This window comes from Schistocerca cancellata, chromosome 3 (assembly GCF_023864275.1).
Source record: "Schistocerca cancellata isolate TAMUIC-IGC-003103 chromosome 3, iqSchCanc2.1, whole genome shotgun sequence".
Classification (NCBI taxonomy): Eukaryota; Metazoa; Arthropoda; class Insecta; order Orthoptera; family Acrididae; genus Schistocerca; species Schistocerca cancellata.
The window spans coordinates 580,650,371-580,675,918 of record NC_064628.1 but is presented as its reverse complement, the minus strand read 5'-3'; the positions used below and the strand labels follow the sequence as shown (position 1 = coordinate 580,675,918).

Sequence of the window (25,548 nt, the reverse complement as noted above, 5' to 3'; positions counted from 1 at the left end):
CTATTAACTGCCTTGCTTCTTCTAATGAACATTTAGATCCTATTTTCTCTACAACATTCAAAAATGATTATTCAAAATGTTTCCAACTTCCGGCTTGTTGTTTGTCAAGTTTCCATTCACTTTGGTGGTAATGCCGTCATCCTGTACTCTTGGTTGCCCTGTCTCCCTTGTAACAATATTCCAAATTGTTTTGATTTTGTTATCAGAGGTATTAATCTCAGACATGACGCACATGCTTCTGGACTTTTTAATAACCTTTCTTCATGTAGCACAGTAGTTTTTATAATATTGGGCTGTTCCTGGGTCATTACTCTTTCTTGTTGTTAGATATGGTTCCCTTTTGTGGTTACAAGATATTTTTATTTCTTTAGTAAGCCAAGGTTTTTTGCATTGTTTCATGTAATTAGATTTAAGCCGTTTCTTGGGGAAACAGTTTTCAAATTCTCTTACAAGTGTATCATGAAGTAAGTTATATTTTAAATTAGCGTCGGGCTGATCATGTCGTGCGAAAGCAGCCACCAGCCCAACACTGGTAAGGGTCGTTGCAGAGTCTTAAAACCCACATCCTTTCGTCTTTCCCTCTCCTTCCCTCTTTCCTGATGAAGTAACCGTTGGTTGCGAAAGCTTGAATTTTGTGTGTATGTTTGTGTTTGTTTGTGTGTCTATCAACATGCCAGCGCTTTCGTTTAGTAAGTTACATCATATTTGTTTATATATATATATATATATATATATATATATATATATATATATATATATATATATATATATATTCACTTATGAAATTTATTATTAACAATCCGTACGAATTCAAAAGTAATAGCGGTGTACAGGGATACAACACTAGGAGAAAGGATGATCTTCACTACCCAAGGTTAAATCTAACTTTGGCTCAGAAGAGGGTAAATTATGCTGCCACAAAAGTCTTTGGTCACTTACCTAATAGCATCAAAAGTCTGAAGTCTTTGTTCACTTACCTAATAGCATCAAAAGTCTGACAGATAGCCATATAGCATTTAAAAGGAAATTAAAAGAATTTCTTAATGGCAACTCCTTCTACTTATTAGATGAATTCTTGAATATAGTAATGGGTAATTTCCCCAACCCCCACAAAAAAGTGTCATGTAATATATTGGGTAATGTAATATATTGTATAGACACCTTTTATTAACCTGACACGTTCCACATCATTATGAAGTGTCGTATTCAAGATCTATGGAACAAGTACTAATCTAATCTAATCCACCAATACATGTCCTAGCCTATGCATATTCCAAGTGTTTGTTCGCCAATATGTTGAACCTTGTATTTCATCGTCAAGGTATCGGTTGAATTATGCGGTCCTAGTGGCATTCCTGTAATGGCCCCTTTTCAGATGTATTGTTTCATGGTTTATTTCGTTTTTGTGGCCTTGTTTTTTCCGAAAATTAATAAAAGTAAAAAAAGCGTGCGGTAAACCGCACGTAGGGGGGAGGGGTCAGGGGCTGGGAGTTGTTCCACATGTCTTGCGATGCAAGGGCGGCGTTAAGTTCTCAGTTCGAATTGCGTTGCAAACCAGTGCGTGAAGGTTATTATTTTCTATTTTATTTAATGCAGCTGTAAACTGTGAGAAGAAATTGTTTAACAAAAACTGATGAAAACATTTACATATTAAGTTATAAAGAAAACTGTTCACGATAAGCGGGATATCCGAATAAGAGTCGCGGTAATGCCCAAATTTTTATGTGTCACTAATAATATGTACAACTGACGTCCAACCGAATTCACAATTAGTAAATCCATTTCGTAATATTTACAACAGCTATGAATCATCAAAAAACAGTGTCTGTTCCTTCAGACGTGCATGCATGTGTGAAGGACATACTGAAGTAACATACAGACACTGTTTAACCACAGACATCGTGTAAATCATTGGTATATGCCTTGACGGGCTATAGATGACGGTAATAATAGTTTTGTCTCTCCCTGTGCGCAAATAACAAAGCGCGAGCATAGGGTATATAGACAAGATGGCACGTGGAAGTTTGGATGGGTCCGGAAGGAGTGCACGGATGGCCGATGTGTTTAAGGCGACCGCTCGCGATAAGCAGGAAATCCGGGTTTGAGTCCTGGTCCAGCACAAATTTTCTTGTGGCACTAATAAAATGTGCAGCTGACATCAAACCATTTTCGCAGTTTGCGAATCCATTTTAGAATTAGACAACGTTGTATGTCACTTCCTGGCAGATTAAAACTGTGTGCCCGACCGAGACTCGAACTCAGGACCTTTGCCTTTCGCGGGCAAGTGCTCTACCAACTGAGCTACCGAAGCACGACTCACGCCCGGTCTCACAGCTTTACTTCTGCCAGTATCTCGTCTCCTACCTTCCAAACTTTACAGAAGCTCTTCTGCGAAACTTGCAGAACTAGCACTCCTGAAAGAAAGGATATTGCAGAGACATGGCTTAGCCACAGCCTGGGGGATGTTTCCAGAATGAGAATGAGACAGACACTGTTTAACCACAGACATCGTGTAAATCATTGGTATATGCCTTGACGGGCTATAGATGACGGTAATAATAGTTTTGTCTCTCCCTGTGCGGAAATAACAAAGCGCGAGCGTTGTATGTCATCTTTACAGTGGAAGGAAGAGGGCTGGGTAGTGGTCAAGTGAATGCGATACAAAGACACCGACGCCGCTGCAATCATAAGTTGTTCATTGCTATAGCATATGAAATTTCCTTCATTAATCAGAAGTCTTTGGCCTGAGACACGTGTTTTTGACGACAAATTTATTATAGAATCTTTAGGATAGAACTGTCGATATCTGTGGCATTTCTAGCTGAGATTTGAGCTTGTCGTCAAAACCTAAGCATAAATGTATGCGTCCAGAGCGATTGCAAGTTTGCTGATCAACGCAGTTACTTCAAACTGTCAGTTGGCTGGAGTACTTGTGTTGCAGTTATTTTATTTACTCTGCTTAGTACGCATTGGTAATTCATCTTGTCATGTGTTTACTTCTGACGTCAAGAGATCGCAATTCCAGCAGTAGAGATATGTACGGTTCTCTGCTGCTGTTGCTGCTGCATGCAGGTGCTTCTGTTGGCAGCAGCAGCAGAATAACCGTTCATATAACTGGAATTCATGTTCCCTTATGTCGAGACATGTCACACAATAATGTAAATCAAGCAGAACTTGTTTGGGGAGTAGTTTCGTTTATACGGCTCATGAAAGAAGTCATACTGTGTGTGTATCATTAAAATTACGAAACTGGAATTCACGCCGTCATGAAAGTCGTTCTTTAAGGCACCTAATCGTCAACGAAAATTCTTCTTAGGTGGTGACGGCTTATAAGAAGTCTGCTCTCTGGCTAGCGGAATCAGGTATTGGTCTGGGGAGGGGGCGGAGAGAGTCATGGGGATGATTACGATCCCAACCACTCCCCCCCCCCCCCCCCACAAAAAAAATGTTTTGGTAAAAGCCTTTATGTTCTTACGTGTACTTATTTTCGTTTTTTTCAGCTACCTTTCAGAGTATGAAGTATGATGAAAACCAAGAATCTCGAAAATGGCAATGGATTCTAGAAATTACTTGATACTTGTCAGTAGCTTGCGTGTGGTCCTATCATGTCGATGGGCTTGTGGCCTGACTGCATAGAACATCCCAGCCAGGAAAAGGCGCCTATCATAGGCTGATGATACCTCCTATCAACAATAAATCCGACATTGTTTGAGTCCACATGTATAACCGGTGCAAACTGTACAATGATGAGTTGAATAGAGCAGGACAGAATGGAGGACCTTCCACTAAGAAAAAAATAACAAAGATTGACTTCATGAACATGAGTGAAAACGATTGGAAGAAAAACATTCCACTCATTAATGCTCTCGCATACCCACGGTCTGCAGCAGACCTGCTGCATTCAGGAACTCAGTGCTAAACGAAATACTGGTAACAGCGAACGCACGCTAGGACTTTCTATAGCATAAAACGTCACGTTGTCAAAATTGGGAGATTTCGTTGCAGTTGTAAAAACGAATTGCATATCATGTTTCGTCTCAAATTTTCGAACGAATGTTTTTCAAATGCTGTATTTCTCTTGGGAGTTATGCCAAAACGATGTACGAAGCACTGATGTAAGCAAAGTATCATTGTTGTTATTACATTAAGACGTGATATATATTTTATTGTAATCAGTTAGTTCATTAAAAGGTAGGAGACGAGGTACTGTCAGAAGTACAGCTGTGAGGACGGGGCAGTCATGCTTGGGTAGCTCAGATGGTAGAGCACTTGCCCGCAAAAGGCAAAGGTCTCGAGTTCGAGTATTGGTCCGGCATACAGTTTTAATCTGCCAGGAAGTTTCATATTAGCGCACACTCCGCTGCTGAGTGAAAATCTCATTCTGGAAACATTCCCCAGGCTGTGGTTAAGCCATGTCTCCGCAATATCCCTCCTTCCAAGAGTGCTAGTTCTGCAAGGTTCGCAGAACAGCTTCTGTGTAATTTGGAAGGTAGGAGACGAGGTACTGGCAGAAGTAAAGCTGTGAGGACGAGGCGTGAGTCGTGTTTGGCTAGCTCAGGTGGTTCATTTGAACCATTTTGCCGGCATGGTACCTCAGCGTGTTCGGTCAGAGAGCCGGTTGGCCTCTATAATAAAAAACTGAGTGGAAGGATCAACAAACGAACTTGAACGGATGTCATGTGACGTCCATAACGACAAAAAAAGGAGGTAGAGCCCTTGTCCCGAGTTCGAGTCTCGGTCCGGAACACAGTTTTAATCTCCCAGGAAGTTTCTCTCAGTCAGTTTATTACTATTACTGTTATTAAAATAGTGTTCATCTGTGGCACGTTAGAAGGGTTTACAAAATTAAAAAAAAAAAAACACATAACACACACACACATACATACATATATGGAAAAAAACACATAACACACACACACACACACACACACACACACACATACATATATGGGGAGGGTGCAAAAACCGATCCAAATAATTACAGGGGAATGTCACTGGAATGTCACTGCTCCCGGTAATATACAAAATTCTTTCAAAGGCCATGTTAAACAGACTAGAAGAACAAGCGGACCAGTTAATAGGAGAGTATCAGGCAGGGTTTCGCAAAGGTCGATCTTGCATCGAACAGATATGGAACATAAAAACAGCTATGCAAATGAGAAGATGTAGAAATACTGTGGTAACTTTTGTCGATTTTAAAAAGGCTTACAACTCAGTAGATAGACAAACATTATTCCACACTTTAGAGGAGTTCAGGATTGACAGGAAAACAAGGTCAGTTATTCAACAGGCATTAACAGATACAACCTCCAAATTTTAAACTCATGGGAGAAACATCAGAAGCATTTCATATCCATACTGGTCTTCGGCAAGGAGATGGAATGTCCCCCCTTCTATTTAACATGGTTCTGGAAAAAATTGTGAGGACATGGGAAAAGGAAATAAAAGGAATTCGACTTGGGATTAAAAAAGAGCAGAGAATCAGGGTGAAGTGTCTGGTTTTCGCGGGCGATCTTGCCACTCTAACGAACAATAGAGAGGAAGCCAAACTTGCATTGGAAAAACTACACGAAATCTCACAGAAAACTGGGCTACAAATCTCCTACGAGAAAACACAATATATTGAAAACAAACCAGCAGATAATCTCCCCGTTACTACTCAGTGCGGGAAAGTGGCACAAGTTGCCCACTTCAGATAACTGGGAGAGATAATCCAACCATCAGTACTGAACTTAATAGCCAATAAAGATAGAATCTCCAGATTACAAAAAGCATATAAGCTCACTTGGAATCACTATAATAAGAAATCTATTTCTGTCAGTGCGAAACTAAGACATTACAACACAGTAGTCCTACCAGAAGTACTTTATGCTGCAGAAACTAGAGTGATTCATGGTCATACGAAGATAAGAGAGACTGAAAAGCAGGAAAGAAAAATTCTGAGGAAAATATATGGACAAGTGTTTCTGGAAGAAATTTGGATGAAGAGGCCAACTAGAGAGATTCACAAAGACATAGAAAGAATAACAGATACCATTAGGAAGAGAAGGATGAAATTTTATGGACATATCAGCAGGATGAATAAAAGCAGGCTCACAAGGCAAAACTTTGGGCTAGTAAACAAGAGCAAAAACAAGACAAAGTGGAGCACTGAAGAAGAAAAAGACATTAAAGAACTGGGGATCACACAAGACAACATAAATATAGAGAACAGTTTAGAAACAACATAAAGAAACACACACTTAAACGAGAACACACGGAGAACAGAACGGTAAAAAGATGGCCTGAAGAACGCAAGAGAGAACACCGTGAACGTATGAAGAGAGTTTGGGAAGAACGAAGAAAGAAGAAGAAATCATGACTACTCATGTTCAATCGCTCTCTTAAAAGGGAATAATCGAAAATAATAATAATAATAATAATAATAATTGGGGAGGGGTGTTTCATGCTAGGTACAAAACAGAAATCGATGTAATGGGTTTAAGCTGGTGGCTCTGTACCAAAACGGATAATGTCGATTTGATCTGTTGTGAGGTTTATAACCAGTGTTTTCTGGGTTACGTAAAGGATCCTTCTCTTCGATGGCGCAAGTTTCCTGGACCAACTAACTCCTGCTGGGTGCAAACCACTTAACATGGGACAAGATACGGAATTTATTAGAATATACAACTGAAACAGAAAAGCCGGCCGCGATGGTCTAGTGGTTCTAGGCGCGCAGTCCGGAACCGCGGGACTGCTACGGTCGCAGGTTCGAATCCTGCCTCGGGCATGGATGTGTGTGATGTCCTTAGGTTAGTTAGGTTTAAGTAGTTCTAAGTTCTAGGGGACTGAGACCACAGAAGTTAAGTCCCATAGTGCTCAGAGCCATTTGAACCATTTGAAACAGGAAAGTCCTAACATTAAAGGCAAAATTTTCACATGCGAAGTGCTCTTACAGTGAACAAGAAAGTAGTAATGACCAAATTAATTCAAGTAGCAACTCACTGATCATGTCACCTCCAAAAGAACAACAAACGGAAATGCAGAACATAACCAGTCTATATAAATAGTAACTAAATCTCAACTGACACTTACATTGATATTAAAAAATCAAAAAAGAGAAAAAGCACCAAATATTGGCGTTCCGCGCTATTCATATTATTCCTTATAACTAACAAACTAATATCAAACTACTTACAGACACTACAACGGAAACGAAAGACTCCTGAAAAGCACACAGCAACAGTTGGCAACAGTATAAACACCAAACACACGTAAACACGCACATAGCGTCAGTGAAATGGGGTGTTAAAGTGAAATGTGCAAGCAAATACCAAAGTTTGAACATCCTGGCGAGCGCAGGACAACGAGGTACAATTGCAAGACGATACTTCTACGACAATAAGATTCAAAATATCGTACGTAGAACCAAACTAAATTAACTTTAGGAAATTCGCGCTCCAAAAAGCTGCTTCTTACAGAACAATAAGAGCAGAAGACATGTTAAACAGTGCCACATAAAAGCCACGCTATTGCACAAGTAATAGAAGTAAGTAAATCAAATCGTCCCTGGTGTTACAGAATTCCATCAACCGTTTCACAAAAAACACAACAGTACAGGAGTCGGTCGGGAGGACCTCTGGTAAAGGCAGACGAACACCAGTCACAGCCATACTACAATAATGGAGAACTTTTCCATCAAATGTAGTCTACAAAATGTAGGAATACTTTCATCACATTAACTTCCTACAATATCAAGAACTCTGCTTTCCTAAATGAGATTGAGGCTAATGACTGGATGCGGCTGTACATCAGTTCCAAAAATAAAGACCTCTGTAAGAACGTTTTCTCTACGTGATAGGCCGAATCCGCCTTATTTGTTACTAAACATGCTGTCCAACTGCTACTTACTGCTCGATGTCAATAAAGTATCAAAATACATCTTCCTTGATATTTTTAGTCAAATTTAGAAGCTAGGAATTTACCAATATACGCCACCACGTGGGGGCTGTTTATCTTCATTTCATGCATCTAATCAACCAACAATAGTATCTTCATGAACAGCTCGAACTAAATGTTTCTCTCAGTAGTTGCAAAAAAAAGTTCCCTGCATGAAAGCGAAACAGCACTTAATATGGGTTCTCGAGGCACAAAACATCAAAGGGAAAATCCATCCCCGATGTAATGCTTGCACAAAGCTTCTCACATGTCACGATGTCAAGCATGTACTCGATTACCTAAATTCAGGGAAAACAGCCGCCTTCAGGGTCAACTACCAAGTGCAATAACGTTTGAATGATAAGTGTTGCTGTCGATTGTCGTGGATGATAATAGTATGCAGACACGTCACATGGCAGTAAATCATTAGACAGTTCAGTGCCGAATAACAAGAGTCGGTGAACAGCTATACCATGCATAACTACAAAATCAGCTCCTCATTGCTCCAAAAATGTACCTCTGCTCACCGCACTGGTGCAGGTTCAAGTGGCTCTAAGCACTATGGGACTTATCATCTGAGGTCACTAGCCCCCTAGACTTAGAAATACTTAAATCTAACTAACCTAAGAACATTACACATCCAGGCTCGAGGCAGGATTCGAACCTGCGACCGTAGCAGCAGCGCGGTTCCAGACTGAAGCGCCTGGAACCGCTCGGCCACAACGGCCGGCACTGGTGCAGGAACACCGTCGTTGGACGTTAGAAGCATGGAAATAAGTCCTTTTCGATGGGTCGCTGGTCACATTGATACTGCTCTAGAGGGTAGGGGGGGGGGGGGGGGCGATACTAGCACGACGAAAACTACGCCAAGCACGGACTCTCCTTGCAGTAGGGTACTCTTCGGGAAGGTGATCAAGGTATTCGAGTGTGGGGGATGTTTACATGGACTGAAATGGTTTTCCTGATGGATCTGCCATCGTATTTCATGGGCTAAGCATACCGGACCGTAGTGTTAGGTCATATGGATCTGTTTGCCGACAGTGCGCTGCAGTGACCCGCACGTTCAGCAAAAAGCACCTCACCATCGCCCCGAAATATGTCAATTGGTTCAACTGGCTCTGAGCACTATGGGACTTAACATCTATGGTCATCAGTCCCCTGGAACTTAGAACTACTTAAACCTAACTAACCTAAGGACAGCACACAACACCCAGTCATCACGAGGCAGAGAGAATCCATGACCCAGCCGGGAATCGTACCCGGGAACCCGGGCGCGGGAAGCGAATATGTCAATTGCCTGAAAACCTCACGGAGATGAGAGTTGTTGGGTAGTCTCTCACGTCATCTGCCCTCAACTCTGTTCATCATATCTGTGACGTTATCTAGTAAAATGTGCAGCACTTAGACCCATCTCTGACCATTCTCAGTGAGTGGGGAGCAGTAACCGGACGTCTATCAGTGTTTCCTGTGTCTTGTGGACTCAGCACCACAATAGCATGCAGGTGACCAATACAGATTCTCATAAGTATATATGCACTAGCTTTGGTGAATCACCCTCCTCAGCGGGATTTAAAACAGAAACCCTATAATTAGCAGAAAGCGGTGGTTATTTAAAACACAACATATTGGAATTGCCAGGAAATAGTGTCAAAATCGAGGTGAAGACATGGTTATATATTAGCTGATGTGGTGAACTGATTATAGGCTAAGGACTGGAGATAGCGTGGTTGGTGATCCTGATGTCGAAGGTTCAGGTGTCCACAGAACAGTTGATGCCGATGTGGTGAGAGAGAATGACACTTCTCACGTTAGTGAGGCAACACTGATGGAATGTCCGTACAGTAACTGATCATGTGGAGGAGAATGGCAGTACAAGGATGATGCATAGGCGCATGTAAGATATAGCACTGGGACTTGAAGATATACAATATAGCTTCCAGTTAACAGGCACAAAGTGGATGGATTTTGAGATCTGGATATGAAGGAAAGGAAAGATGCACGAGATTGTTGGATAAGTTCTAAACATTCGTTTATAAGAGGAGTACATGGGGACGAAAATGCCGTATTGCACACGAGAGGGATGGAGCAAAGAATGAGGGAATGTAAACTGTTAAAGTGGCCTTACAATGAGATATGAAGATTGATACTATGGAGTCAAGGAGAAAAGTGTTGACAGTCCAAACGATAAACTGCTTGATACGCTATGGCAGCAGGAAAGGGTTGGTGAACAGAATAAAAGCGGTATAATATTTCTTTTGAATTTAAATAATACACAGACAGGGTGAAGGAGTTCTAAGAGCTGCAAGTCTGTGAGCGTATGAAGCGAAGTGGATGGAATTCAAGGACCTGGAGGGACTGGTGTGAATCAGGAGAATAGTTCTGGACAGGGAATCTTTCTTTCTTTGTCACGCATGGTTGGTAACGGATTTGGCCTGGTTAATTCAGGGAGAGACCGGATGCACTTCCTATCGCCATCCTGTTACCACCTGGGACGGAATATGTGTTTCCCAACTGTCTGCGTTAGTGTTATTCATGTGAAAGTGAGCGAAAGTTTTCTAAATGTTTGCGAATCGTGTAAACGAGACAGGACTGGGATGCCAGCCAGGTGTTCACCTAGTAGGTTGTAAGAAACGCTCTAAAAACCACATCCAGGCTGACCGGCACACCGATCCTCATTGTTAACCTCCTTAGTCTTGCGGTAAGATTTTTATGAATGGAAAGCTTATGTTGGTGGTCAGTGTGTTGTTCTGGGCAAAATAAGAGAAAAATATTACGCTTAAAATTGTTGTGATTTACCAAAATTCACTATAATAAAAAAAATGCGTACCAAGAAGAAATTATCTTAATGGGACAGAAATCGACAGATTTGATGTACATGTACGGACAAACAAATGATTACAATTTCAGAAAAATTAGATGTTTTACTCAAGAGAGATAAGCTTCGTAAACTGAGCAAGTCAACAACACGTTGGTCCATCTCCGAACTTTCTGCAAGCTGTTATACGGCTTGGCATTAATTGATACGGTTGTTAGATGTCCTCCTGAGGGATATCGTGCCAAACTCTATCCAGATGGCGCGTTAGATCTACAAAATCCCCGGTGGACCCTGCCCAAAATGTTGTCAGTCGGGGAGAGATCTGCACTAAGAAAAGCAGTAGAAATTCTCCATTGTGCGGGCGGACGTTATCTTTATGAAATATAAGCCCAGGATAGCTTGCCGTGAAGGGCAAAAATCGTGGCGTAGAATACCATCGAAGTACTGCTATGCTGAAAAGGTGGCGCGGATGACAACCAAAGCGGCGTTGCTATCAAAGGAAATGGTACCCCAGACCACCACTCCTGGTTGCCGGACAATATGGCGGGCGACAGTCAGGTTCGTATCCCACCTTTGTCCGTGATTTCTCTAGACACGTCTTCGCTGAGCATCGGGGCTCAATTCAGTGCGGTGCTCATCACTGAAGACAATTCTATTCCAGTCCGTGTGATTCCAAGACGACCGTCATAAAGCGTGGTGACTTCAATGTATTTATTGTCTTTGAATGAAAGTGTCATATCTGTTCGGCTCATTGTCTGTTTCTTTCAATTACCTTCTGTAGTATACAGTGTGCTGTGTGCGGCCCATAGCGCGTTTATTTTGTAAGTGTAGCCCTATTTTGTTCTGCTATGGGGGAGTCAGCTCCAGATCCAACTTGCATTTTATATGTTTTTGTAACCGATGGATTACATATCCAAATACTGTTACGTCCATTTTCCATTCTGTATGGTTTTATGACGGCTGGGTTACCTATCCAACTACACTACCGACCATTAAAATTGCTACACCACGAAGATGACGTGCTACAGACGCGAAATTTAACCGACAGGAAGAAGATGCTGTGATATGCAAATGATTAGCTTTTCAGAGCATTCACACAAGGTTGGCGCCGGTGGCGACACCTACAACGTGCTGACATGAGGAAAGTTTCCAACCGATTTCTCATACACAAGCAGCAGTTGACCGGCGTTGCCTGGTGAAACGTTGTTGTGATGCCTCGTGTAAGGAGGAGAAATGCGTACCATCACGTTTCCGACTCTGATAAAGGTCGAATTGTAGCCAATCGCGATTACGGTTTATCGTATCACTAGCAGTCGAGATAACAGGCATCTTATCCATATGGCAGTAACGGATCGTGCAGCCACGTCTCGATCCCTGAGTCAACACATGGGGACGTTTGCACGAAAACAACCATCTGCATGAACAGTTCGACGACGTTTGCAGCAGAATGGACTATCAACTCGGAGACCATGGCTGCGGTTACTCTTGACGCTGCATCACAGACAGGAGCGCCTGCGATGGTGTACTCAACGAACCAGGGTGCACGAATGGCAAAACGTCATTTTTTCGGATGAATCCAGGTTCTGTTTACAGCATCATAATGGTCGCATCCGTGTTTGGCGACATCGCGGTGAACGCACATTGGCGTATCACCGGGCGTGATGGTATGGGGTGCCATTGGTTACACGTCTCGGTCACCTCTTGTTCGCACTGACGATAATTTGAACAGTGGACGTTACTTTTTAGATGTGTTACGACCCGTGGCTCTATCCTTCATTCGATTCCTGCGAAACCCTACATTTCAGTAGCATAATGCACGACCGCATGTTGCAAATCCTGTACGGGCCTTTCTGGATACAGAAAGTGTTCGACTGCTGCCCTGGCCAGCACATTCTCCAGATCTCTCACCAATTGAAAACGTCTGGTCAATGGTGGCCGAGCAACTGGCTCGTCACAATACGCCAGTCACTACTCTTGATGAACTGTGGTATCGTGCTGAAGCTGCATGGGCAGCTGTACGTGTACACGCCATCCAAGCTCTGTTTGACTCAATGCCCTGGCGTATCAAGGCCGTTATTACGGGCAGAGGTGGTTGTTTTGGATACTGATTTCTCAGGATCTATGCACTCAAATTGCGTGAAAATGTAATCACATGTCAGTTCTAGTATAATACACTCCTGGAAATGGAAAAAAGAACACATTGACACCGGTGTGTCAGACCCACCATACTTGCTCCGGACACTGCGAGAGGGCTGTACAAGCAATGATCACACGCACGGCACAGCGGACACATCAGGAACCGCGGTGTTGGCCGTCGAATGGCGCTAGCTGCGCAGCATTTGTGAACCGCCGCCGTCAGTGTCAGCCAGTTTGCCGTGGCATACGGAGCTCCATCGCAGTCTTTAACACTGGTAGCATGCCGCGACAGCGTGGACGTGAACCGTATGTGCAGTTGACGGACTTTGAGCGAGGGCGTATAGTGGGCATGCGGGAGGCCGGGTGGACGTACCGCCGAATTGCTCAACACGTGGGGCGTGAGGTCTCCACAGTACATCGATGTTGTCGCCAGTGGTCGGCGGAAGGTGCACGTGCCCGTCGACCTGGGACCGGACCGCAGCGACGCACGGATGCACGCCAAGACCGTAGGATCCTACGCAGTGCCGTAGGGGACCGCACCGCCACTTCCCAGCAAATTAGGGACACTGTTGCTCCTGGGGTATCGGCGAGGACCATTCGCAACCGTCTCCATGAAGCTGGGCTACGGTCCCGCACACCGTTAGGCCGTCTTCCGCTCACGCCCCAACATCGTGCAGCCCGCCTCCAGTGGTGTCGCGACAGGCGTGAATGGAGGGACGAATGGAGACGTGTCGTCTTCAGCGATGAGAGTCGCTTCTGCCTTGGTGCCAATGATGGTCGTATGCGTGTTTGGCGCCGTGCAGGTGAGCGCCACAATCAGGACTGCATACGACCGAGGCACACAGGGCCAACACCCGGCATCATGGTGTGGGGAGCAATCTCCTACACTGGCCGCACACCACTGGTGATCGTCGAGGGGACACTGAAAAGTGCACGGTACATCCAAACCGTCATCGAACTCATCGTTCTACCATTCCTAGATCGGCAAGGGAACTTGCTGTTCCAACAGGACAATGCACGTCCGCATGTATCCCGTGCCACCCAACGTGCTCTAGAAGGTGTAAGTCAACTACCCTGGCCAGCAAGATCTCTGGATCTGTCCCCCATTGAGCATGTTTGGGACTGGATGAAGCGTCGTCTCACGCGGTCTGCACGTCCAGCACGAACGCTGGTCCAACTGAGGCGCCAGGTGGAAATGGCATGGCAAGCCGTTCCACAGGACTACATCCAGCATCTCTAAGATCGTCTCCATGGGAGAATAGCAGCCTGCATTGCTGCGAAAGGTGGATATACACTGTACTAGTGCCGACACTGTGCATGCTCTGTTGCCTGTGTCTATGTGCCTGTGGTTCTGTCAGTGTGATCATGTGATGTATCTGACCCCGGGAATGTGTCAATAAAGTTTCCCCTTCCTGGGACAATGAATTCACGGTGTTCTTATTTCAATTTCCAGGAGTGTATATTTATCCAATGAATACCCGTTTATCATCTGCATTTCTTCTTGGTGTAGCAAGTTTAATGGCCAGTAGTGTACTTGTACGTGATCTGATGACGCTACAAAAGGGTGAAACGCTTCTTTGATATTATGTAATTACGCAACAAAGACTTTTTTACTCTGGAATTATCCGAAACTTGTTCCTGTAGCACCTTGCCACAATGGAATGGAATAATATTTCGTGAATAGCCAAACCGCAATCCTCTACTGCGAAGATCTCCGCCAAGTTATCCATCGTTGGGAAACACTGGAAGGCGACATGTAGGAAGACTTAGATTACCCCTGGTAGGTAAAGGCCACATGCGTGAAGTCAGTCCGTTAGAGCGAGGGGCGCGTGGCGGGTCGTGGAGCGGCGGCCGTGGCCTGCCCTAAAGCCAGAGGTGCACGCGGCGCCGGCCAGCTCTCATCGATCCGTGGAGCAGCCAGCACCAGCAGCAGCAGCGCGTTGCCTGGCAACAGGTTGTTTTTAGAGAGCGCACGGCCTGACCTGGATCCGGCCGTCTCTAATGAGGCGCGCTCAGGTGCCGGCTGAAGGGCCGCCGCGGCCGCTTCTCGCCAATTCTTTGTTTCCCCGAGCAGCTCGCCTCTGGGGACGCATTCTTGAACACAGTTCAACTCCCAGGTGTCGCCGGCAGCAGTGAAGCTCTCGTGATCACAGGAACCTATCGTACTTTATGCACAGACTTTGTTGCTGACTTGAACTCCTTTTTTGACAAAAATTGGCTATGAATCGCTCGAACAAAAACTGTGCACCATATTAGAAAGGAAGCGCATGGCACACCCTTCTACAAGGAGGCTGGTACATACATACATATTCAGCGGTCGCAGGACCTGTAGACCGAGCGCTGCTTCCACAATTTGTTCTCGGATCCTCCAGGTGTCTTCAATCTCCAGGGCTGCCAGGTCTTTCGCCAGGTCGTCCATTCAGTGCTGTCTTGGTCGCTTGGTCGTCCTATGGGGCCTCTGGTGTTCGGATTTCTTCGCCTGTCTATCTTCTGTCATACAGGCTACATAGGCTGCCCACTACATTCTTTTACTCTTCGGCTTTTGTATTATTTTGGTTGTTGCATGGTGAGGTATATTTGCTCATTCTTCTTCATTCCCCTAAATTATCCTTTATCTAAGATTGACCCACTTCAGCCGGCCAGTGTGGCCGAGCGGTTCTAGGCGCTACAGTCTGGAACCGCGCGATCGCTACGGTCGCAGGTTCGAATCCTGCCTCGGGCATGGATGTGTGTGATGTCCTTAGGTTAGTTAGGTTTAAGTAGGTCTAAGTTCTAGGGGACTGATGACCTCAATAGTTAAGTCCCATAGTGCTCAGGGCCATTTGAACCATTTTGACCCACTTCTCTTCCTCATTACTTTCCTTTCAAATATTAATAATTTTTTCTCTTTACGTTTTGTAATGCTCCACGGTTCTGAACCGTAGATGACTGCTAGGCATATCACTGTGTTATAGAATCTCATCTTAGTATTTGCAGAGCGTATTTCTAAGGGAATACATGCATTTCGGTTCCACTGCAGTTCTTTCCTTGATCTCCATTTCTATGTTGTTGCTGGTAAACCAAGGTCTCAAGTATTTGAATTGGTGAACTCTGTTGAACCTCATGCCACCCATGTCAAGAAATTGTTGCCGCTCTTGTCTTCTTCCTAACTGCGTGAACTCAGTTTTGTCTTGATTCACCTTTAGCTCAACCTTCTGTGTTCAGTTATCCATTTTCTAGTACACTTATTTCAGCTCATGGCCTGACTGCACTGAACAGTACTATATCATCTGTATATGCGAGACAACTGAAAATACGTCAATCTGTACTCCAGCCCTCCCCATTGCCTACAATCCCTTATTGCATTTTCAGATATGAAATTGAACAGAACACATGAGGGAGCATCCCCTTGTTTTATATTTGTCTCAGTCTCGAACTTTTCTGACGTGACCCCTCGGAAACGCACTGCTGCCCTTGACCCACCCAAACAAGAAGGGTAGCAAAAGAAATCCACAAAGCTATAGTCCAGTATCTTTGACATCAATCTGTTGTAGCATCTTGTAAGGTGTCAGGCAAATCCAACACCTTCCATGAAAACCCTGACATGATAAGCAAATCCAGTAGTATGTCACATAGCTCCGAATAAATCGTGACATTAAATTAACCAAAGTAATACGAGTAACGAGTGAGCAAATGGAATACCACAGACTAACACAAGAATGCCTAAATGCATGTCATACCTTTCCACCGTGAGACAGACGCAGTTCCGAGGGGAGAAACGAGAACAGAAGGCGAGAGCAGAACCGTGTTAAGTTAGAAGGCCCTACGATAAGGGACGGACACCCACATCGCCAGCTAACCGTTAGGACCACCCCCCAGCCCATGTTAAAAGCTAGAGCCTTAGCGTGAGACTTTTTCGCGTCTCTGTTACGTCAGGACCACCCCCCAGCCCATGTTAAAAGCTAGAGCCCTCCAGAAGAACAGTGAAGATCTTAGGATAACACAAAAAGGGCCACCCCAGCCGCATGTTTTAGCGTGAGACTTTTTCGCGTCTGTGTTACGTCAGGACCACCCCCCAGCCCATGTTAAAAGATAGAGCCCTCCAGAAGAACAGTATAGATCTTACGAAAACATTAAAAGGACCACACCAGCTGCAAGTTTTAGCGTGAGACTTTTTCGCGTCTCTGTTACGTTGCAAACTTTAAAAACATTGCCCCACCACGAAAAGTATAACGTTTCTCATTGGATGGACAGAATTTTTGTAGGCGGAGCTTAAGGTTAACATTGAGACCCTGACTGGTCAGATGAAACCACTGCCAGATAGTTTCTTTAAACCAACTTCGGTAAATTGTAGTAAGGAGAAGTTAGGAGAGAGTTGCTTCCGAGACGGCGAGGTGAGCGGAGCTGTGCTTCACGCCGCCCCCTGACCAACACCGACAAGGTAATGAACGCACGCGATGCCGCATAACAGCGAATAAAGCTTCACTCAGAACTGCAGAGGTCTCATCTGTTACACCCCATTTTTGCATAATACTAGTGTCGATCGTCAATTAAAGCTCATGGTGTTCACATTTGCCACTTGAAGTAAAAATCTGAAACGCGATGATTTTTCTGTTGTATAGTTATTGAGAAGCCACATCAGCCACTGTAATTTACGACAAGTTAGATAAGTAATTAAAGATAATTGAGGGTCACGCTAGACCATTTTGTTAGTTTTCTCTTTTGTGAAACTTAATTTAAACCTAGATTATAGATGTGATATGGCATAGGTCATTCTTCGATCCATTGTAGAACTTGGAAACCCACTCAGGGAATATTCGTTCACATTTTTGTTGAACGCAGTTGGTTTTTATCATCCTGTATTAAAACGTTTCCTTTTATCAATAGTGCGATTTATGAACAATGTTTTGTGAGTAGAATAAAATTTCCAATGGTAAACTTAACTGCTTTTTCGACGTTATTTTACCAGCTAACTAAAAATAGGAAAGCCTTGAACCCCTTCCACTAAATTTAGTTAGTATTAAGATTCTTTTACAGGGAGTGCAGTGGAGCAGACGCTGAAATCATTAAGTATTTGGTTATATCATCGCTAGTCTCACTGAACTCTTCTGAACTCTACATGTCATGTGTGGTCTGGCGTCTCCTTACCAGCAACAGGTCCCAGGTTCAAACTAGTCAATTCCCTAAAAACACGCTCAGAGCGTCGTTGCGCGAAAGTGGTAGGGAGACACGATATAGAACAAACAGACACCACGCAGAATGTTAGAATCTTACAAGGGGATGGTCCGAAATGTGAGTCACCGATTTCGATCAAGTTTTGCAAGGACGTTCTATAATGAAAATAAAGAGACATCTTTTTCGGCTTTTTGGTAGACACTCCCTAGTTTTTGAAAAAATCGAGGTCAAAGTTGATGACGAAAAATCATATTTTCAATGGTATTTATCGAAAGATCGTCTAAAAACATTTTTTTATTAATATAAAATGGGGTCTTAAGTTAATAATGTTTGAGTTATTAACGTTTCTGTAGGTACTTGTCGTACAGTGTGTTAAGCAGAATGAAGTCGGCGATTGAGCGATCGAGGCATTAGATCACCAAACCGCTGGGCCGTTTTCGATTCTTTGTCGTGACATTTTTTTTTGTAATTCATGTTTCTTTTGGTGTATCTGATTATATTCTGACACTCGGACTACTTTTCTTTTCCTTTTTGAAAAAAAAAAAAATTAAACGTCGGTAGGTGTGATTAGTAACCAAATAGGTACATACAATGCATTGACAATTGTTTTCATCGTGATACATAGTACTAAAATACACTCAAAGTCTATTATTACGTAATTCTAACTGATCTTCTATTCGTGAGCGTTCTCGCAACCAGTGGGATGAAACTTATCATAGAAATAGGGAGAACATAAATATTTCTCGCACTACGCTCAACACACGAACGAAATCTCGCCACTCTGGCAAGTTTTTCGGTACACTGTTCGTGCAAAACTATCTGGTCCACACTGCTAAAAACAGATATATCAGATATCAATTCGGATGCGTACCAAGCGTAAAAAAGCATATCTTGAAAGACTGGCATGGAGAACTGGTTATGGACCAATGCATGAGTTTTGGTAGCAATTGCCCTATCTTGTAATTCTCTGCTCTGCTGTGATGTTGCATGATTTTGTAGTCGAGCAATGACATGTCGGAAGAAGTAAACGTCACACAGTAGACAAAGATAGGTATATTTCGCTGGTGTGACTTTCATAGTGCTGGTCGGTTGCGCACCATCATCTACGAAAGTCATATCGTAGCATTTGATGTGTAATTATTTGATTATTAATCATACCTGCCGATGATTTATTTCAAGAAAAGGAAAGAAAGATATTCCCGTTATCAGAAAATTATCAAGTACCACGAAAAAATTTCGAATGAAAGAAGCCACTATCAAGAATCGAACACGGTTTAGTAATTTGAAAACTTCAGTCAGATTTTTTTTTTATTATAGAGGGCTGCAAGTCCTCCGACTGAAGTCGCTGAGCTACCGTGACGGCTGCTATTCGCTCCACCGCCGATCTCGCTCTGCTAAACCCTCAGAACGACGGGTACCCAATGAAAACGCAAAAAAGTTATTACCTCGAACATTAATAACTTTGGAACCCATGTCGTTAATAAAAATATTTATTTTTAAGCGATATTTTAATGCATAGCACTGAAAATATGTTTTTTCGTCATCTACTCTGACCCCGATGTTTTCAAAAACTAGACAATGTGTTGCAAAAAGCTGAAACATGCGTCTCTTTGTTTTCAATACGGAACGTCATTGAGAAATTTTACCAAAAGCGAAGACTCGCATGTCAGACCTCCCTCTTGTTAGAACCATTCTGAACTCAAACATATGGGAAATCTTGGACAGGATGATCTCCATGTCAACTAACATGCATTCTGAAAACATGAGTCAAGCGAATCTCAGCTCATGATTTATCCCTATGAATCTTTGAAAGCCATGTATCAAGTTGACGCCGTGTTTCGTGACTTCCGAAAAGCATTTGACTCTTTATCAAATCAACGCCTGTTGACGAAAATACCGCCATGTGAGATATCATTCGAAATTTGTAACTGAATTGAGGAGTCCTTAGCTGGGAAGACGCAGCATGTTATCTTGGAAGAAGAGTCAACGTCAGCTGCGTAAGTAACTTACAGTGTGCCCCAAGGAAGTGTTTTGAGAACCCTGCTGTTCACACCAACGCTTATTTACGAATGTATGGGGTATCAAATGAAATTTGTACCTGGATTGAGGACGTTTCGATAGGGAGAACGCAGCATGCTATCTCGGATGGAGAGTCATCGACAGATCTATAAGCTATTTCCGGTACGCCCCAGGGAAGTGTGATGGGACCGTTGCTGTTCAAGTTTCTTATTAATGACCTGGGAAACAATATTATTAATAACCTTATACTTTCAACAGAGGATGCAGTTATCTTTAAAGCCTGTAAAGAGCTGCACAACTATTCCGTCAGATCTTATTCAGAGTTTCCTGAATGACAATAATCTACCGCTCAGGCTATTGTTACTTGCATTAACATACGCTTTTCTTTTGTACGCTTTACTGTTACATAATTATGGCTGTGCACGCATTTTCAAGTGCATATTGTAACACGCCAAACTAACTTAACAGTCAAACTTTACCTTGGTCATAAATTGTTAAAAGTCACCGGAGTGGACGGACGTTTAAATAAACAATGTGACACCAAGTGTTTCTTGAATAGCTCGTTTAACAGTTTGCAAGGATACGAAATGAAACGATTAGTTTTAGGTAAAACAGGTGGTAGACTTTGGTTCGTTGGTAATAAACCAGTAAAATGCAATCAGTCTGCAAAGGACATTGCTTAAAGAAACACTTGCTGCAACCTATCTTACTGTGTTGCTCAAATGTGTGGGGTTCGTACCCAATAGGACTAAAAGCGTTTACATGAACGTATACAAAGAATGGGCAGCACAAATGGTCGAGAACAGTTACTGGCTTCATATATATATGGTCACGGATTTGTTTGACCAATGGAAGAGCTTCATGGAGACGCTGAAAAAACTCAACTGGAAGACACTTGAAGATAGACGGAAACTATTCCGAAAAAGCCTACTTGCTGGGTTTCAAAAACAAGCGTCAAGTGAAGAATTTATGAATATTCTTAACCTCCTATTTACTGCCAACGGCCTTGCCGCAGTGGTAACACCGGTTTCCGTCTGATCACCGAAGTTAAGCGCTGTCGGGCTGGGCTAGCACTTGGATGGGTGACCGTCCGATCTGCCGAGCGTTGTTGGCAAGCGTGGTGCACTTAACCCTTGTGAGGCAAACTGAGGAGCTACTTGACTGAGAAGCAGCGGCTCCGGTCACGAAAACTGACAACGGCTGGGAGAGTGGTGTGCTGACCACATGCCCAACCGTATCCGTATCCTGTGATGCCCCTGGGCTGGGAGGATGACACGGCGGCCGGTCGGTACCGCTGGGCCTTTCAAGGCCTGTTCGGACGGGAGTTACCCTCCTATTTATTGCTATGTCTGGATTAGATTGATTACAGCGAGTACAGAGGCGTTTAAGTAATTATTTTTTCAGCGCTCCATACGTGATTGGAATGGGAAGAAGACCCTAAACCCTAATAACTAGTACAATGGCAAGCACCTTCTGCCACGCAGTCACTGTGATCTGCAGAGTAAGGGATGCAGATGTAGCTGTAGACTTACCGCTCTGTGCCTTTACATATTTATGTGTTGTAGAATCCTATAACATATTCTGAGGTCAGACGTAGTAAGGTATCCCAACCAACCTGACATTCTCCATGCAAACCATCATGGATTCCCAGAACATAGCTCATGCGAAACGCTGTTCGCGCTTTTCTCACATGACACGCTGAAAGCCAAAGATCAGGGCACTCAAATAGTTGCAGTATTTCTTGACTTCCGGAAAGCATTTACTCAGTATCACGCCAACGCTTATTTATGAAAATACGATCATATGACATCATACAAAATTTGTAACTGGACTGATTATTTCTGGTAGCGAGGACGCAGCATTTTAACTTGTATGGAGAGCCACCGACAGCCGTACGGGTTACTTCTGTTGTGCCCCAGTGAACTGTGTGACCAGGCAAACTATATTAATAGTAACAAAGTGATGTTGCTATCTATAATGAAGAAGATGAGAGTTTTTTATCTGCAGGACAGTGTAACTAGGAACACACATTGGTTTTTGGTCGATACTCCAGCATAATGAATAATTTAAGAAACACATGAAGGAATGCCCTGTAAGCAGTTTCCATTATTTTTTACAGGTTTTATTGTTGTTAGACATGAGGTTGTGTTTTGAGCAGCACTGTAGTGTTCTGCACATTTAAGTGCTGTGTAAAGCTATTCGGAGGTGTGATGTTAATTCTAAAGATACAGAATTTTATGGTGAGCGAAAATCTATATGTTTTTAGAACTATTTGTACAACATATGGTTACTTAAGAAATACACTCCTGGAAATGGAAAAAAGAACACATTGACACCGGTGTGTCAGACCCACCATACTTGCTCCGGACACTGCGAGAGGGCTGTACAAGCAATGATCACACGCACGGCACAGCGGACACACCAGGAACCGCGGTGTTGGCCGTCGAATGGCGCTAGCTGCGCAGCATTTGTGCACCGCCGCCGTCAGTGTCAGCCAGTTTGCCGTGGCATACGGAGCTCCATCGCAGTCTTTAACACTGGTAGCATGCCGCGACAGCGTGGACGTGAACCGTATGTGCAGTTGACGGACTTTGAGCGAGGGCGTATAGTGGGCATGCGGGAGGCCGGGTGGACGTACCGCCGAATTGCTCAACACGTGGGGCGTGAGGTCTCCACAGTACATCGATGTTGTCGCCAGTGGTCGGCGGAAGGTGCACGTGCCCGTCGACCTGGGACCGGACCGCAGCGACGCACGGATGCACGCCAAGACCGTAGGATCCTACGCAGTGCCGTAGGGGATCGCACCGCCACTTCCCAGCAAATTAGGGACACTGTTGCTCCTGGGGTATCGGCGAGGACCATTCGCAACCGTCTCCATGAAGCTGGGCTACGGTCCCGCACACCGTTAGGCCGTCTTCCGCTCACGCCCCAACATCGTGCAGCCCGCCTCCAGTGGTGTCGCGACAGGCGTGAATGGAGGGACGAATGGAGACGTGTCGTCTTCAGCGATGAGAGTCGCTTCTCCCTTGGTGCCAATGATGGTCGTATGCGTGTTTGGCGCCGTGCAGGTGAGCGCCACAATCAGGACTGTATACGACCGAGGCACACAGGGCCAACACCCGGCACAATGGTGTGGGGAGCGATCTCCTACACTGGCCGTACACCACTGGTGATCGTCGAGGGGACACTGAATAGTGCACGGTACATCCAAACCGTCATCGAACCCATCGTTCTACCATTCCTAGACCGGCAAGGGAACTTGCTGTTCCAACAGGACAATGCACGTCCGCATGTATCCCGTGCCACCCAACGTGCTCTAGAAGGTGTAAGTCAACTACCCTGGCCAGCAAGATCTCCGGATCTGTCCCCCATTGAGCATGTTTGGGACTGGATGAAGCGTCGTCTCACGCGGTCTGCACGTCCAGCACGAACGCTGGTCCAACTGAGGCGCCAGGTGGAAATGGCATGGCAAGCCGTTCCACAGGACTACATCCAGCATCTCTACGATCGTCTCCATGGGAGAATAGCAGCCTGCATTGCTGCGAAAGGTGGATATACACTGTACTAGTGCCGACATTGTGCATGCTCTGTTGCCTGTGTCTATGTGCCTGTGGTTCTGTCAGTGTGATCATGTGATGTATCTGACCCCAGGAATGTGTCAATAAAGTTTCCCCTTCCTGGGACAATGAATTCACGGTGTTCTTATTTCAATTTCCAGGAGTGTACTTCACCAGTCGTGCACCATCTCGTACCTACGTAGATCTTTTTACCACGGAACATGTGATACTTGAAAATGAACCGAGTTTCTTTAATTTCTTGTATCTTGAAAATGGAAATTTTTGTTAGTTTGCATTAGCTTCTATTTCAAAATGTTTAACTTGTAACTGGTTTTTGTTAATATTTCTGTTTAACCTGATTTCACTTTAGGGTAATAATCTAACAGATGGACTATTAAATATAATATTGACAAGATTTTCTGAATTGCAACTTCAATTTCAATCGAACATTTGTTCCTAGGTACACGACCATATTGTACCTTTGGACATGATTTCACATTTAGAAAACCGTTAATTTTCGGGAGTAATTTTTGCAGTTTCAGAAAAAGACTGCAGCACATAAAAAGTGAATGCCGTCTTTTAAAACTGGACTAAGAAAATAGGAGTGCGTGCTGAATAGTAACGCCTCCGAATCTTTTTCTGTGACAAATCTTAAAGCTTTTTAAATAAAACAAACGTTATTAACATTCTATTTCTTTCTTTTTCAAGGCTTCATTTCATTTCACAACATAGTCATCCTGGTGACGAACACATTTCTCCTCAAGAGAGACCAGTTTGTTGTTACTGTCACCGTAGAAAGCTTGAATTTTCTACCGCAGTCACTGTCTCAACCCTGCTTGCACCGCTTTATCACTACGAAGGTGAAGTCCTCGAAGGTGTTCTTTAAGTTCGGGAAACAGATGAATATTGGATGGAGCCAAGTTGGGACTGTATGGAGAACGATCGATGACATTGAGGCTAAGGCGTCGGACTGTTGCAGATGTCGCAGCGCTAATGTGTGGTTTGCATTTTCATGCTGAAGGAGAATGTGTGTCGTATGTGGACCAACTCTTCGAATTCGAAACTCGATTACAGCACGCTGTTTCTCACGCACCGACACGACTGGAAAAACTGGTAGAAGCCGACCTTGGGGGAGATCAGTTTGGATTCCGTAGAAATGTTGGAACACGTGATTCAATACTGACCTTACGACTTATCTTGGAAGAAAGATTAAGGAAAGGCAAACCTACGTTTCTAGCATTTGTAGACTTAGAGAAAGCTTTTGACAATGTTGACTGGAATACTCTCTTTCAAATTCTAAAGGCGGCAGGGATAAAATACAGGGAGCGAAAGGCTATTTACAATTTGTATAGAAACCAGATGGTAGATTATAAGAGTCGAGGGGCATGAAAGAGAAGCAGCGGTTGGGAAGGGAGTGAGAAAGGGTTGTAGCTTCTCCCTGATGTTATTCAACCTGTATATTGAGCAAGCAGTAAAGGAAACAAAAGAAAAATTCGGAGTAGGTATTAAAATCCACGGAGAAGAAATAAAAACTCTGAGGTTCGCCGATGACATTGTAATCCTGTCAGAGACAACAAAGGACTTGGAAGAGCAGTTGAACGGAATGGACAGTGTCTTGAAAGGAGGATATAAGATGAACATTAACGAAAGCAAAACGAGGATAATGGAATGTAGTCGAATTAAGTCGGGTGATGCTGAGGGAATTAGATTAGGAAATGAGACACTTAAAGCAGTAAAGGAGTTTTGCTATTTGGGGAGCAAAATAACTGATGATGGTTGACGTAGAGAGGATATAAAATGTAGACTGGCAATGGCAAGGAAAGCGTTTCTGAAGAAGAGAAATTTGTTAACATCGAGTATAGATTTAAGTGTCAGGAAGTCGTTTCTAAAAGTATTTGTATGGAGTGTAGCCAGGTATGGAAGTGAAACATGGACGATAAATAGTTTGGA

General features: G+C 43.8%; 1 protein-coding gene and 1 pseudogene across 1 annotated transcript in view; one reads left to right on the top strand and one right to left on the bottom strand.

Annotated features, from left to right (window-relative positions):
• The window catches only part of LOC126176824 (transmembrane protein 117-like), a 300,039-nt gene that overhangs the window by 78,914 nt on the left and 195,577 nt on the right, over nt 1–25,548 (bottom strand). The window lies entirely within an intron of this gene.
• LOC126177387 (5S ribosomal RNA) lies at nt 21,038–21,155 on the top strand (annotated as a pseudogene).